Source organism: Hylobates moloch, unplaced genomic scaffold, assembly GCF_009828535.3.
Source record: "Hylobates moloch isolate HMO894 unplaced genomic scaffold, HMol_V3 SCAFFOLD_12, whole genome shotgun sequence".
Taxonomy (NCBI): domain Eukaryota; kingdom Metazoa; phylum Chordata; class Mammalia; order Primates; family Hylobatidae; genus Hylobates; species Hylobates moloch.
This window is the reverse complement of record NW_026652287.1, coordinates 89,223,771-89,239,790: the sequence shown is the minus strand read 5'-3', so window position 1 is coordinate 89,239,790 and position 16,020 is coordinate 89,223,771. Positions and strand designations below refer to the sequence as shown.

Here is a 16,020-nt window from a genome sequence, read left to right as displayed (position 1 = left end):
CACCACGCCTGGATAATTTTTTGTATGTTTAGTAGAGACAGGGTTTCACCATGTTGCCCAGGCTGGTCTCAAACTCCTTAGCTCAAGTGATCCACCTGCCTCGGCCTCCCAAAGTGCTGGATTTCCCCAGCACTTTTATTACAAGGGGCCTGTAATTTCAAATGACATTCAGGGAATGTCTTACAGAAAGGGTGACCTACAGAAAGGGTGACCTTTCTGTAAGAAAGGTGTCCAAAGGGTGACCTTTGGACAGAGATGTAAAGGAGGGAGTGAGGCTTGAAGAAATTCAGGAAAGGAATGTTCTGGATAGGAGAAGCAAGGGCAGAAGCCCTGAGGCAGAGCCTGGCGGCTGTGTGAGGAAAAGCACGGGTGAGGGTGGGTGGGGATGTAGGAGGGGCCCCAGGGAGGCCGGCCAGGTCAAGAGCAGCGCTGACTTGTGCCCTGGGTGAGAGGAGATGCCGGTGTAGCGCCCTCCTCTCTTTGACCTATATTTTGCTGGAATTGCTCAGACTGCTGTATGGAGAATAGACTGTCAAAGCCAGGCCAGAAGCAGGGAGACCTTGTTAGGAGGCTGAGCAGTCCAGGTCCTGGCTTGGATCAAGGTGGTGGCTGTGAAGATTGAGATGTGGTTGGATTTTAGATAAAGTTGGAAGTTACAACTGGCAGTACGAGCTGTCACATCAGATTTGATGCAGCGAAGTCAGGAAGAACTCCAGAATCTTTGGTAGCAGTCTCTTGGCAGGTGAATGCTATTGTAGGTGTTGTTACCTGTTGGCCAACAGCTGTGGAGTCTTCCTATTCATAGGACACACTGCGAAAGTACTGAAAGTGCAGCTTGCATTTCCCCATCAGAACGGTCTGGGGGCCGGGCACGGTGGCTCACGCTTGTAATCGCAGCACTTTGCGAGGCCGAGGTGGGTGGATCACTTGAGATCAGGAGTTTGGGACCAGCCTGGCCAACATGGCAAAACCCTGTCTCTACTAAAAATACAAAAATTAGCTGGGTGTGGTGGCACGTGCCTGTAGTCCCAGTTACTTGGGAGACTGAGGCAGGAGAATCACTTGAATCCAGGAGGCAGAGGGTGCAGTGAGCTGAGATCATACCACGGCACTCCATCCAGCCTGGGCAACAGAGTGAGACTCCATCTCAAACAAACAAACAAACAACAACAACAACAAAAACTGCCTGGGCAGGAAGGATTGTTTTATTTTCCCTATTTTGCAGATAAGGAAAGTGAGTTTCGGAGAGGTAAAGTTAGACTCACCTAGTTGGAAGTGACAGAAGCCTAAGTCATTTTTTTTCTCCCCACCAGGTGGTTAAGTAGCTGGTGTGTTTGGAGTGGGGAGGGGACAGACTAGAACCAGGGACTCCAGTACTGTTAGGCCTCTCTCTCTGTAGTGTCTTGGGGCCTGTCTATATGCTGGCTCCATTCTCTCAAATGTGCTGGTACCCAGGTCCATGCCGGCTCCAGGCTTCAGTCCTCACAGCCTTGTGACTGACTGAAAAGGAAAGCTTCTTTACTCCCAGCTCCAGTTAGAAGAGTACCAGGTGGTGACTCTGGCCTATCCTAGAGCCTGAGCCCATCCCTTGCCTAGCAGTGAGATGCTGTGGCTGCTGCAGTTTAGGTCAGGGACCTGGCTGAAACCAGTTACCCTGACTAAGAAGGAGGGGTCTTACAAACATACATTCTAGGCATGGGGATAGGGGACACTTCTCACAAGAAGCAGGTATGGGGTATGACACAGAGGTGGTCAGCAGGGGAAAACTGTGGCCCTGTAGCCATCCTGCTTTGTGCCTGCTGTATGAAATAACATGCCAGGTGTCCCCAGCCAGGATCTGGTGGAGTGGGAGTTTGAGCTTTGCTCTGTCTGTCTTGCCTTACAGCCCACACTCCTCACTATTGTTATGGTCTCTGTGGGACATTATTGCTCAGGAGGTATTGATTATCACCTATGGCCATGAGCCTAAGAAGAATATAAGAAGATAGGCAGAAGGTCAGACTTTTAGTTACTAGGTTTTTCTTTTAAAGGTTTCAGCCAGTTTTTGGCTCTAGCCATCTCAGAATTATTTCTATATATGCCATATAGCTGTGTGGCTAAAAACATGGACCCTGGACCTAAATATGTAGGTTAAAGTTCCAACCCCACTACTTATCAGCTGTGAGACCTGTGGGGAAGTTACCTAACTTCTCAGTACTTCAGTTTTCTTACCTATGAAAATAAGATGATGATAGTAGTAACCTGCCACATAGGTTGTTACGGTATTCAAATGAGTAAATATCTGGATAGCACTTAGAATGGTGCCCCTCACATAGTAGTCAGTATATAATTCTTAGCTGTCATTCTCATCACCATCATTGGACATCTCATTCTTATTAAATTTATAAAGATACTTTATAACTTGAGTTGACAATTTTTTCCCAACTAAGGAGATAACGCACGATGGTCCCAAGAGGCTGATCATTTGTATTGATGTATAAAGTGATGCTGTAAATAAGAAGAGGAGGCAGAGAGCAGAGGTTCAGGCTCTGTTCTGGGATGGGTCAGGTATGAAGAGAGTTATTTAGCCCCCACTGTGAGCCAGCTCTGGGTATGGTTGGCAAAGGAAGCGTATTCTTCACAGGGAGCTGCACAATAAGCAAAAACATGACTGTTGATTTAACTAAGCAAAATAGAATGCCTAAGTTCCACCCTGAATAATAATAATAGCTGTTATTGGCCCTGCGCAGTGACTCGCGCCCGTAATCCCAGCACTTTGGGAGGCCGAGGCTGGCAGATCACTTGAGGTCAGGAGTTCAAAACCAGCCTGGCCAACATGGTGAAACCTCGTCTCTACTAAAAATACAAAAATTAGCTGGGCGTGGTGGCAGGTGCCTGTAAGCCCAGCTACTTGGGAGGCTAAGGCAGGGGAATCGCTTGAACTTGGGAGCAGAGATTGCAGTGAGCTGAGATTGTGCCACTTCACTCCAGCCTGGGCGACAGAGACAGACTCTATCTCAGAAGAATAATAATAATAATAATAATAATAATAATAATAATAATAATAATAGCTGTATAATAATAATAGCTGTTTTTGTCCAGTGCTATGTGCTCCTGTTTCATTCTAAAATGAAGGCGCTTTCTAATAACTCTCATACCTATGTATACATCGGTCATCAGAGGGAATCAGCAGACCATGTAGCCCTGAGGGTACAAATTTGGCATGATGTTTAGCCTGATTCCTGTAGCTGAGGTATTAGTAGAGTGATGGTGGCTGATATAGTTTTCATTTTCTAATAACAAGAAGGAATATTATCAAGTTGTTCATGTAAGGGAAAATTTTTTATGGAAGTAAATTATAGGAGATACTGTATTCGTTGTCCTTGAATCATCTACATATAAGTCTTTTATCAAAGGGTAATCCTAATGTAAGACAATAATTTATGAAAAGTCACCAATAATGTGAAATTTTGGTCTTCAAAATATTACTTTAATAAGCATAGTCACTGCCCTGTACCATATAGCTGTATTAAGTATGTAGAGATGAAAGACACAGTCTTGGCCTCAGGGAGCCGATCGTTAGTTCAGTGGGGAAACATAGATACTAAATAATTATAAAACGGTGTGTCCTATGGGAAAAAGTGGCACAAACGATCATAAGGGAGTAATAAATGAGTGTGCATTGAACAAGATTTGTGTGAGGAAAAGTCAAGAAAGCTGTTTCAGACCCAGAGCTGAGGGGAGAGAAGGGGAAGAGGAGGCAGCGGCATATTTGTCAGGTGCGAAGAGGGAAGGCAAGCTGTCTTCATGAGGGAGCCAGGAGGAGCAAAGCACTATGGCCTGCAGGTACATAGTGTGCTCCAGGAACATTAATTATTCAGCTGTGGTCAGAACACAGGGAGCATATGGGACAAAACTATCCAATATTCATATGCCTGCCTGTGGTCAGCATCACCCCGGAGCAAGTTAGCTCCCTGTTCTCAGCCTCTGTGGAACTTGCGGGTATTGAGGCTTCTCTCACTGGACTGAGGATGAGAAGTACCAGTTGATGGTGTTTGGGACTGAGTGATGCCATAAGACTACCTCTCTTCCAGCTGGGTGCTATTTAGGGAGAAACTCTGGAACTGGGGAGGAGTCACTGAAAGTGTTCTTCCCCTTTATCAATTCGAGAGAAGAAAACGATGGTGGAACTCTGCACTTCTGTCTGCCTAGCATCCATTCCCTGTTTTCTGGTAGCAGTGCTCAAGCTTGCCCTGAGGAACCAGCTTGCCCCCTTGGTCCCCTCTGTGTCATGTGCAGGAGTGGCCCTATCTCCAGTTCCAGCAGCAGAGAGTCAGCTCAGGCTCACCCATGGAAACATAGCATCCCCTCCTGGAGGAGTGAGTCTTGTTGGAACCATGGGCCTTTCCTCTTGGTTGGCTGTGTTTAGGCTTATTTAAGCCTGTGACTGCTGAGGGACACCCTGGGCAAAGAACTGACCAAAAAATAATATTAATCCAGAAGAGAGCAGAGCTGTGAGATGAAGACAGAATGAATTTCTGTCTAATCATATGATTTGGTTTCTGTATACAGCCATACCTGAAAGTATTAGAGAGAGTGTGTGTATGTGTGTCTGTGTGTGTGTGTCTGTGTGTGTGTGTGAGAGAGAGAGAGAAAGAGAGAGTCTTTAAAAATTCCCTTTTCCTTTTTTGTTTTATCCTAAAAAAGATGCTTTCCATAGGAAGTGATACTGGAGCAGAGCTTTGAAAAGTGAAATCTTCTTACCCGGTCAAGACATTTGTTTTATCTCCATCCTCAACGCTGCTGCTGTAGTTTTAGCACCATTGGCCTTTGTGGAGACTTTTGCAGGAATCTCCTAAATGGTCTCTCAGATTACAGATTCCCTTCTCCCACCCTCTGCCCCTGCATCTCTGCTTTTCTGAAAAACAAATCTGGTCATGCTGTTTCTCGCCTTAAAACCCCTCAGTGACTCCTTGCCCTGGCGTGTGTGCACTGCCCTCCTATCTTTCTTTTGTCACTTTCTGTCTTTCTTCTGTCACTTTCACCATTCACCTTCTTGCAGCCAGACAAGTCTCCTCAAGTGTGAATGACCCTTTTTGCCTTATGCCTTTGCATATGGTGATTTCCATGCTGGGATGCCCCCTGCTTCCACCCTTCCTTCACAACCTGCTCTGCATCTCTTGCTCCAAGAAAGGTTTCTACCTCTCCTGGGCCAAGCTTATTGTGACTCCTTTATGCCACCACATTGCCCTTCTTATGAGGTCTGTTTGTCATCTTAGGCCTCTCTTCCCTATTAGACTTCGAATTACAAGTATTTATGTTGTATTCTCTTGCCAGGCACTGTTCTAAGTTATATGAATACAGCAGAAAATAAAACACAAAATTCCTGCTCTCGTGGAGCTTCCTTTACTGAAGAGAGACAGACAGCAAATATATTAGTGATAAGTACTCTGGAGAAAAATTATGTAGGGGGTAACAAGATGAAGAGTGGTGGGTTTGGGAGGTGATCTTTTACATATCAAGGTCAGGGAAGGCATATTTACCAAGGTGATGTTTGAGCCAAGACTTGACTATATTGTGGAAGTTAGTAAGGTTGGTGTCAGGAGAGTGTTCAAGATAGGTCAGATACGATCTGAGAAGCACTGTAGAGTATCAGCTACAGAGTGGGAAAGGGTCAGAGGTTGTGCAAAAATATGGTTGAATGAATCAGTGAAAGGTTGGTGAGTAGGCTTAGGTTTATCTCTAAAGCAAAGGTAATTTTCATGGATTTCTTCAGAGAAGAGTTATTTTTGTGAATCTTTTCTAACAAATCCAGAAGTACTGGTGGATGCATGTTTTGCATGGAGATGTTTATATGGCTTCACTGCTTTCTTTGTCCATTTTGGTTGACTCTTGTTCAGTTGGCCAGTTGCTGACTTGGCACACCTGGCCTTCATGGACTGTCTTTATCTTACCTGTACCTTAAGGTTCTGAGGGATTTTTTTTTTAACAAATCAGTTTTCTTACTGTTTGGAGTGAATGATTAATGTGAAACTCTGCAGAGGCCATCCTCCAGGAATGTTCTTTGATGAATAAGTTAGTTAAGTTTAATGAATAAGGATTTCATCTTCTTGGCAACTTTTTATTTATGTACACTACAACATGCTTACAGATTCTTTCCCATACATTTATTATAATATATCTTCTTGGCTTACCTTATTGCAGTTAGAACAAGAGAGTTTAGACCAATGTCTAGAGGGCCTGATTGACCACCGAGGCCCAGCCTCCCAGAGTGTCTTGTGCATCTTCCCATGAGAACTTAACCTTGATGAAATCATTCTAATCCAGGACTCTCAAAGATGTGCAAGACTAGAAGTCCTATTTTCACTCTATACCTGAAGGTGAGAAAGCTCTGGGGAGCTTGAGTCATGTTTAATAAGTTTAGGAGAGTCTGAAACATAAGTCAGATGCCAGTTTGCTTATTTGTAATGACAATGCTAACTGCCAGAGAGCCTGGAACATTTGCATGCCTTAGTCAGGGCCTTCTTTTTTTTTTTTTTTTTTTTGAGACGGAGTCTTGCTCTGTCACCCAGGCTGGAGTGCAATGGCAGGGCCTTCTTCTTTTGCCAAGTCAGGATATAATCAGAAGGCTTTTCAGTGAGCCCTGGAACTAAAGCAAGAGTTGTTTGTAGAAAAAATCTTGTTAGATAGTTTTCTTAGGTTAGGATAGTGAGGTGGGCCCATCTCCCCATCCACACACCTGCCAGTGATCAGTACTGCTGGTCAGGCACCCATCCCCTGAGCCAGGATGGAGGCTGCTGACCAGCTCTTGCTGTTTGCTTGTTGCAGTTGTTGCGCACCTCCTCTCTGTTGACGTAGTATCTTTCAGGTGATGCAGTACAATGATTAGTTTCAGCAGAGAGGCAGCGTAGAGTAGTTAAGAGCCTGGGCTCACTAGCATGTTACTTGGGCACATCACATTCTCTGGGCATTAGTCTGCTCTCATATAAAATGAGTACAATGGAAGTGCCTTCCTCATAAGGTCACTGTGAAGATTAAATGAGTTAATGAATGTAAAGTGCCAATTAATGTCAGCTATTAACTATCCTCACATGACAGTCCTCCCCCTAGGGATTATACTGGAGCCACTGTCAGCTGATATTCAAAAGTCGTTTCACATATTTGCACATAGTTTTGGGGGTTGCTAATATAGATGGCTACTATCATCTATTAAATGTATGTTGTGTAGTAAACTTAAAAAGAAGGTCCTTTTATTTCAAAGTAGTTGGGTCTGAAAATCTCTGCCTTTTACGTGGAGTTCTTAGTCTGTTTAAATTTATGTAATCAGTCCTGTGATTGGGTTTAAGTCTACCATCTTACTGTTTTCTATTTATCCCATTTGTCCCATGTGTTTGTTATTTCTTTATCCTCTCTCCTTTTGGATTAATCAACTATTTCTTAGTATTCTACTTATCTATTTTATTCTTAGCTTTACTCTTTGTCTTTTTTGTTTTGTGGTAACTGCTAGAGATTACAATATGCATCCTTAACTTATCACAGTCTACTCTTGAATTAATTTTATGCTGTTTTATTTATAATGTTAGAACTTACAGAACTGTATCTCCATTTACATCTTGACCATTTACACCTCCATATGGTGTAAGCTCACAATATGTTAAGTAGCCAATTTTCTTTTAAAGAAAATAAGAAACAAAAAAGTCTTTTATATTTACCCCCATATTTGCTACTTCCAGCATTCTTTATTCATTTGTGTAGATCCAAGTTTCCATCTGATATCATTTCTCTTCAGCCTAAAACACTGCACTTACCATTTCTTGTAGTGAAGGTCTCCTGGTGATAGATGACTTCTCTCAACTTCTTGTTTATCCTTTGTAAAGGATATTTTTGCTGAGACGTAGAATTCTAGTTTGGCAGATAATTTTTTCTTTTAGTGCTTTAATGATGTCATTTACTGTGGTCTGAGTTTGTGTCTCCCAAAAAATTCATGTGTTGAAATCCATATGCCAAAGGTGGTGGTATTAAAAGATGGGGCCTTGGGGAGGTGATTAGCTCATGAAGCACACCCCTCATGAGTGGGATTTATGCCCTTATAAAAGAAGCCCCAGAGAGACCCTTGCCTCTCACCATGTGAGGACGCAGCAAGAAGGTGTCATTTATGAGCCAGGAAACAGGCTGTATTAGTTTGTTCTCACACTACTAATAAAGACATACCTGAGACTGGGTAATTTATAAAGGAGAGGTTTAATTGACTCACAGTTCCGCAGAGCTGGGAGGCCTCAGGAAACTTACAAATCGTGGTGGAAGGGGAAGCAAATACATGGTAGCAGCAAGGAGAAGTGCTGAGCAAAAGGGGGGAAAAGCCCCTTATAAAACTATCAAATCTTGTGAGAACTCACTCATTATAAAAAGAATAGCATGTTGGACACGGTAGCTCACACCTGTAATCCCTGCAATTTGGGAGGCCAAGGTGGGTGGATCACCTGAGGTTGGGAGTTTGAGACCAGCCTGACCAACATGGAGAAACCCCGTCTCTACTAAAAATACAAAAAAAAAAAAAAATTAGCTGGGTGTGGTGGAGCATGCTTGTAATCCCAGCTGTGGGAGGCTGAGGCAGGAGAATCACTTGAACCTGGGAGGTGGAGGTTGAGGTGAGCCATTGCACTCCAGCCTGGGCAACAAGAGCGAAATTCCATCTCAAAAAAAAAAAAAAAAAAAAAAGAATAGCCTTAGGGTAACCACCCCCATGATTCAATTACCTCCCACCAGGTCCCTCCCACGACAAGTGAGGATTATGGGAACTATAATTCAAGATGAGATTTGGGTGGGGACACAGCCAAATCGTATCACAGGCCCTCATTAGACACCAAATCCGCTGGTGCTCTGATGTTGAACTTAGCCTTTAGAACTGTGAGAAATAAATTTCTGTTGTTTATATGCTACCCAGTGTGCAGTATTTTGTTATAGCAGCTTGAATGGACTAAGATGTCATTCTATTGTCTTTTAGTTTGCATTTTTTTGGTGTTAAGCCAGCAATCATTTTAATGTAATTCCCCTATATATAATATATCTTTTTTCTCTGCTTCTCTCAGATCTTTTGTTTTCAGCAATTTGACCATAATGGGCCCAAGTATGGTTTTCTCTATTTTTCTTATAGTTCACTGAACTGCTTGGATCTATGGATTGATATTTTTCATCATATTTGTAAAAATTGTTGTCCTTTTTTCATTTATTGTTCTTCCCTAATTTCTTTCTCATCTCTTTCTGAAGCTCCAAATTCATGTATATTTGACCACTTGATATTGTCCCACAGCTTTTTGAGGCTTTGTTCATATTTTTCCATTTTTTTCTCCCTATGCTTAGTTTGTATAATTTCTATTGGCTTATCCTCAAGTTCACTGGTCTTTTCTGCTGTAGGATCCAATTAACTGTATCCATTTCTCTGGTGAGATTCTCCATTTGTTTGCCCATGATGCCCATCTTTTCCTTTAAATCCTTGAACATATTTATAATAATTGTTTTACAGCTCTCAACATCTGTGCCATATCTGGGTCAAATTTTTCTGCTTCTTCATATGTCCTGTGATTTTTTAATTGTATGTCCAAACATGGCTAAATTTTTGAGTTTAGATTATGCTGTCATTGTCTAAAGAGTGTTAAGTTTTGTTCTGGTAAGAAATTAACTTTCTGCTTGCCCAAAGAGATTCTGTTGAGGCTTGGATTTAGCCTGTGTAGGGTGGATCTAGTGTAGTCTTTACTCATGGGCTGTAGTGCCACTGGCCCTTCTAGCATTTCAACTGAATACCTGGAGTATTCACCAAAGGCTGGTCAGAGCTTGAGCATCTCTCAGTTCTGTGTAACCTCTGTAATCTTTGTTCTGCTCACAGCCACCCAGTAGTTGTTCTCTGCCAAGCCTTGTTGCCTTTGCACGGGCAGCTTTGTATTTGACAATACAAAGGGGATTGTATTGTATACAAGGGGGTTCCTTGTAAATTTTTTTTCCAATGCAGAATTTTCGGGGATTCTGCTCTTTGTAAATATTGTCTTGTACCCCGTCCTCAAAATTTCAGCCCGTTAGCAGCCCTGAGTTCTGATTTCTGTTTCCTGTGCCCAGTGAGACTGCTGTTATCTCCTTGGGCTCTACTTCCACGTACTAAGGTTTAGAAAGGGCTCCCATGTAGAAATCTGGGACAGATTTTGTGCTTATCTCATGTGTTTCCCATCTCTCAAGATTCGCAACCCTATGCAGTCTCTTGCCTAGTTCCTAAAAACAGTTACTTCATATATTTGGCAGTTGTATGGTTGTTTATGGTAGGGGAGTAAGTCTGATAACCTTTACTACCCCATGGCCAGAACTGGAAATTCTGTCCAAGGAATTAGTGGAACCTGACAAGTTAATTTTAAAATTCACATGGATGTGATAAATGTGCAAGAATAGCCAAGGAAAATTGACAAGAAAACAGTTAGAGCCAGGTGGCTCACACCTGTAATCCCAGCACTTTGGGAGGCCGAGGTGGGTGGATCACTTGAGGCCAGGAGTTTGAGACCAGCCTGGCCAACATGGCCCTAACAATTAGGCCCTGACAATTAGGGCCAGGTGGCTTACACCTGTAATTCCAACACTTTGGGAGGCTGAGGCAGGTGGATCACTTGAGGCCAGGAGTTTGAGACCAGCCTGGCCAACATGGCAAAACCCCATCTCTATTAAAAATACAAAAATTAGCCAGGCATGGTGGCGCACACCTGTATTCCCAGCTACTTGGGAGGCTGAGACACAAGAATCGTGTGAACCTTGGAGGCGGAGGTTGCAGTGAGCCGAGATCACGCCACTGTACTCCAGACTGGCAGCAGAGTGAGACTCTATCAAAAAAAAAAGAATTATAAATTAGCTTTATGACTTATCAGCCTCTTGCAAGAAGTGGGTGGATTGCTTGAGTCCAGGAGTTTGAGACCAGCCTGGGCAGCATGGCAAAACCCCATCTCTACAAAAAATACAAAAATTATCTGGTCGTGGTGGCATGCACCTGTAGTCCCAGCTACTTGGGAGGTTAAGGTGGGAGGATCACCTGAGCTTGGGAGGCCTATGCTGCAGTAAGTTGAGATGGTGCCACTGCACTTCAGCCCCACTAATGGAGTGAGACCTCGTCTCAAAAAAAGAAAAGAAAGAAAGAAGAAACTTGTCCAACCAGTTTTCAAAACATAATATAAAACCATAGTAATTCAAATATGGTGATAATGGTACAGGATTAAGAAAAGAGGTCATATAAAGCCCAGAAGCAGATACATGTGTATATGAGAACTTACAATAAATGTGGCATTTCCAATCAGTGGGGAAATATATGGTCTATTTAATATGTAGTTAAGATAACTAGATTTATATTTGGAAAAATATTAAAAAAATAAAGTTGAATATTTTACCAAAAAAATTTAGATGAATTAAACAACTGGATATTTAAAATAATCCAAATGGTACAGCTCTTCCTCCCAGTGCATGGATAGTATACTTAAATGAATGTAGAGGATCAGTAGAGCAATTGTTTCTGCCTTTAGTATTTGAATTTTAAATGTATGCTATGGACTTAAATAATTAAAATTCTGTGTCTATCTCCGTGCCCAGTACTTTCTATGAGTTTGTTCTTGGAGCCCAAGCTTATTCAATGTGACACAGAGATGGTGCCCGTTAGTGTAAGAGGAGGTGAATAGCTGGTTTCTCTAGACTAACCTTTGTTATGATCTAATTTAACAAAGGTTAATTTAAATAAATAAGGTATACCATATATTGGGAAATATATTCATGCTTTTAAAATGTAAATATTATAGTCTTTTTATAAGTCTATTTGCAAAATATGTCAGGCATCTTTGTTGCAGTGATTCTACAACCAAAAATGTGTCCAAAATAAATACTTTTTTGCAATCACATGAAAAAGCTTTGTATTCAAAGGTAGTGCTTTCAGTATAATTTGAAATGATGAGAAATTAGAAATAACCATTTTTTCCAATTTTTATTTCAAATAAGAAACCTAGTTAAATATAGTTATATTATGATGTAACCAGTAAAAAGGGAGTATATATGCAAGTTATGGCATGAAAATATGTTTACATGGGGGCATGGAATGCAGTGGTTATATTATGAAAGACCTATGCATGAACAAAAGATGAGGTATCTATTATACACAAGATATTAAGTGTGATTGTGTTTGAGTGACAAGATCTTGACTTTTAAAATTTTCTGTATTTCTCAATTTTTAAAAATAACTTTAATGATGAAGAAAGCATCATTTGAAATACATGTATGTAGGTGAGAAATATCTTTTTACTTACAAAAGAATTTTTCTAAAAGTTAAAATGAGTATAGCCCTTTATTTTTAAAAACAATGCATATATTGTGGGATAACTTACATTTCTTTATAGTGTTCTTAATAAAAAATAAGTAGAAGTTAATTTAGTAGAGAACTTTTCCAAGTCTATTGCTTTTCCAGCATTGATTTTTTGGGAGTAAATATCTGCCTATAATTTTCAGTTGTTGATAGGATTACAAAGTGCTCTTTTGACCATCTGAATTGAAAAGATTTTGTAAAATTGTGGTAAAATATATATAACAAAATTTGCCATTTTAACCATTTTTATTTATACAGTTCTGTGGCATTAAGTATATTCACATTGTTGTGCAACGAATTGCAAAGATTTTTCTCAACTTACATTGGCTATATATAATATTAAGTTAGTTTAAATTCGCTTAAAACTTTTTTTTTTTTTTAATTTCCTAAACATTTACTAAGGACCTACTCAGTGCCAGGCACTGTGTCTGGGGATAGAGCATTGAGTGAGACAGATGTGAATTGCCTCATCTTGCTTATATTCTATTAGGGAAGCCAGCGTGGAGCACTGAGATGTAAATGTGGATGTGGGGCCAGGCGCGGTGTTTAACGCCTGTAATCCTAACACTTTGGGAGGCTGAGACCGATGGATCACTTGAGGCCAGGAGTTCAAGACCAGCCTAGCCAACATGGCGAAACCCCATCTCTACTAAAAATACATAAATTAGCCAGATGTGGTGGCACATGCCTGTAATCCGAGCTACCTGGGGATGCAGGGTAGCTGAGGCATGAGAATCGCATGAACCCAGGAGGCGGAGGTTGCAGTGAGCTGAGATCCCGCCATTGCACTCCAGCCTGGGCTACAGAGCGAGAGTCTATCAATAAATGAATGAATGAATGAATGTGGTTGTGGGCAACTCCAAGAATACATCCTGGGGTGCTAGCCTACTGGTGACAGTGTCAGGAAGGCCTTTCCTGAGGAAGTGACATTGAAGCAGAGAGCTTGAAGGAGGTGTAAAATCCTTTTTATAGATTTTAAATTAGGTAAAGACTAGGGAGCAGTGTTTGAGGCACAGGGAAACATCTGAGCAAGAGCAAGGGACCTAAGAGAAGGTAAAGAAGAGGAGGGTGATGAAGATGAAGACGCAGGAGGATAGGTCCTAGAGAGCAATGAGCATGTCACACTTCTCCCGAAAGGAAACGTGAAACCACCGAAGGTTTTAAGCAGAAAGATGACCCAATTTGATTTAAGATTTAAAGATCACTTTTGTTGCTTGTGGAGAGTGGAAGACAACAAGGCCAATTGTTACTTAAGGAGACAGGACCAAATAATGGATTGGAATGTGGGGAAGTAGAAGAGAAAGAAGAATCAAGCCAGACCCCCGAGTTTCTGGCTTGAGAAACCATTTACTAAGAAAGAAAACACTGAATAAAGAGGAGAAGAAGAGAACCTTCCTCTTCAAGAGGAAGAGGGTGAATTCATTTGGACAAGTTCAGAGCTGGAGGTTCCTGCAGGATATCCAAAAGGGGATGCCCAGCAAGCAGTTGTACTCATGGGTGGAGATTCCAGGAAGGAAGTCTGGGCACATAGATGGTAAATTGTGTAACAAGTAATTTTCATGGCATGCTTCATCTTTTTACATCTTTTTCGTCTGCTTTTTGTCTCTCAGCAGTTGCAGAAATGAATCTTGCTATTGTAGTCAACAGATGGTTTCTCTTCTAATGCTGACCAACACTTAAAAAAAAATAAATGTTTTGCTTATTGACTTGAACTTCACCTTCAATCTGTAAACATCAAATTCTATCAAAGCAAACTCTGAGACTGCCAAATTTTTAGAGTCTGTGAAAATTTTAGGGCTGATTCAATCCAGACTCCTTCATTATACAAATAGGAAATGGTGGCCATTATGGTTGTGAGTTTACAAGATTACATAGCTGGACTGTTGCAGAACTGGCCCTAGAATTCAGGACTTAGTATTTACTGAGCAGTCTTATTTCCACTACTTTTTACTGCTTCCTCCTACTACTGAAGAGCTGTTGGCTTCAGAGTTCCTCTTACTAATGATTTGTGTCCTACAGGACATGAAATAGTGCCTGCCCTGTTTGGTCCCAGAGCCCTGAGTGTGTTTTTATAGAAAATGTATTCTGAAGATAAGAAATAGCCAAAGGAAAATTTGAATTTTTTATGAAAGTATCTATCTGTCTGTCTGTCTGTCTGTCTATCTATCTATCTATCTATCTATCTATCCATCTATCTATCTGTCTATCTATCTATCTATCTATCTATCTATCTATCTATCTATCTATCTATCTATTGAGACAGTCTCACTCTGTCACCCAGGCTGGAGTGCAGTGGTGCACTTGGCTCACTGCAGCCTCTGTCTCCCTGATTCTCTTGCCTTAGCCTCCCAAGTAGCTGGGATTACAGGCATGCACCACCAGGCCCAGCTAATTTTTGCATTTTTAGCAGATATGGGGATTCACCATATTGCCTAGGATGGTCTCAAACTGATGGCCTCAATGATCTGCCTGCCTAGGCCTCCCAGAGTGCTGGGATTACAGGCATGAGCCACCACACGCGGCCTTATGAAAGCACTTTAAGACTTTTCATGGTTCATGCACACTTTTGGTTCTGTAGTGAACAAGTAACTATGACTATGAATATAGACATAAAATTTTTACATACAATTACAGGAACTCTGTAGATTCCAAGTTAAAAAGACTCCTTTTATATAATCTGGGCTATTTTCAAGGACATGTGAATCAGTTTTACTAGAAATAAGTTCAAGAATTTCTTCATTCTGGGCTGGGCACAGCGGCTCACGCCTGTAATTCTAGCACTTTGGGAGGTGAAGGCAGGAGGATTGCATGAGCCCAGGGGTTCAAGGCCAGCCTGGGCAACATGGCAAAACCCTGTCTCTACAAAAATTACAAAACTTCGCTGTGCATGGTGGCACAAGCCTGTAATCCCAGTTACTTGGGAGGCTAACGTGGGATGATCGCCTGAGCCCTGGAGGTCGAGGCTGAAATGAGCCGAGATCACACCACTGCTTTCCAGCCTGGGTGACAGAGTGAGACCCTGTCTCAAAAAAAAAAAATAAACAAATAAATAAGAATTCCCTCATTCTTTTGAATGAATACTAGTAAAGTTTAAGGAATTCAGTAGTAGTTCAGCTAACTTCTCATATGCCTCTTAAACTCTTGAACGTCCATGTTTGGTGATCCAGTACTCACTATTGACTAATGTAATATTCATCTTGGTGATACCCTTTGTAGAAGTTTTTAAAGGCAGTTGGGTGGTACTAAATTAAGAGAGTCAGAAATCTATTAATGTCTTAGTAGAAATTTTATATCCTCTTTAAATTCTTAAAAATCTAGTTAGATGTTATTTGAGCCCTGACAATAAAGGACTAACCTTTCCTAATCAAAGTCAGGGCAAAGAGAAGACTGTTTTATTGGTGTTAACCTATTTCTGATGTATCTAATTAAAAACAAAAGGGAGGAGGAAATAGAAATCATCATTTTCACTTTCAGCCACCTCAAATGCAAAAAAACACATACAGAGAGCATATGCAGGATTAAAATGCAGTGACCAGAGCAGGGGGAAGGCCTTAACCTCAGTACCCTTTAGTTTCTGTTAAGTTGATGGTAGAAACCTCGCCTCCTTCTGGCACCAGGTTCTTCCCGGCCACTGCCTGTACTTTAACTCATTCGAGGTTCACATCCCC

At 41.5% G+C, this 16,020-nt stretch overlaps 1 protein-coding gene across 10 annotated transcripts in view; it reads left to right on the top strand.

The window, feature by feature from the left end:
- Positions 1–16,020, top strand: part of POC1B (POC1 centriolar protein B) — a 122,134-nt gene that overhangs the window by 34,091 nt on the left and 72,023 nt on the right. The gene's annotated exons all lie outside the window — the stretch shown is intronic.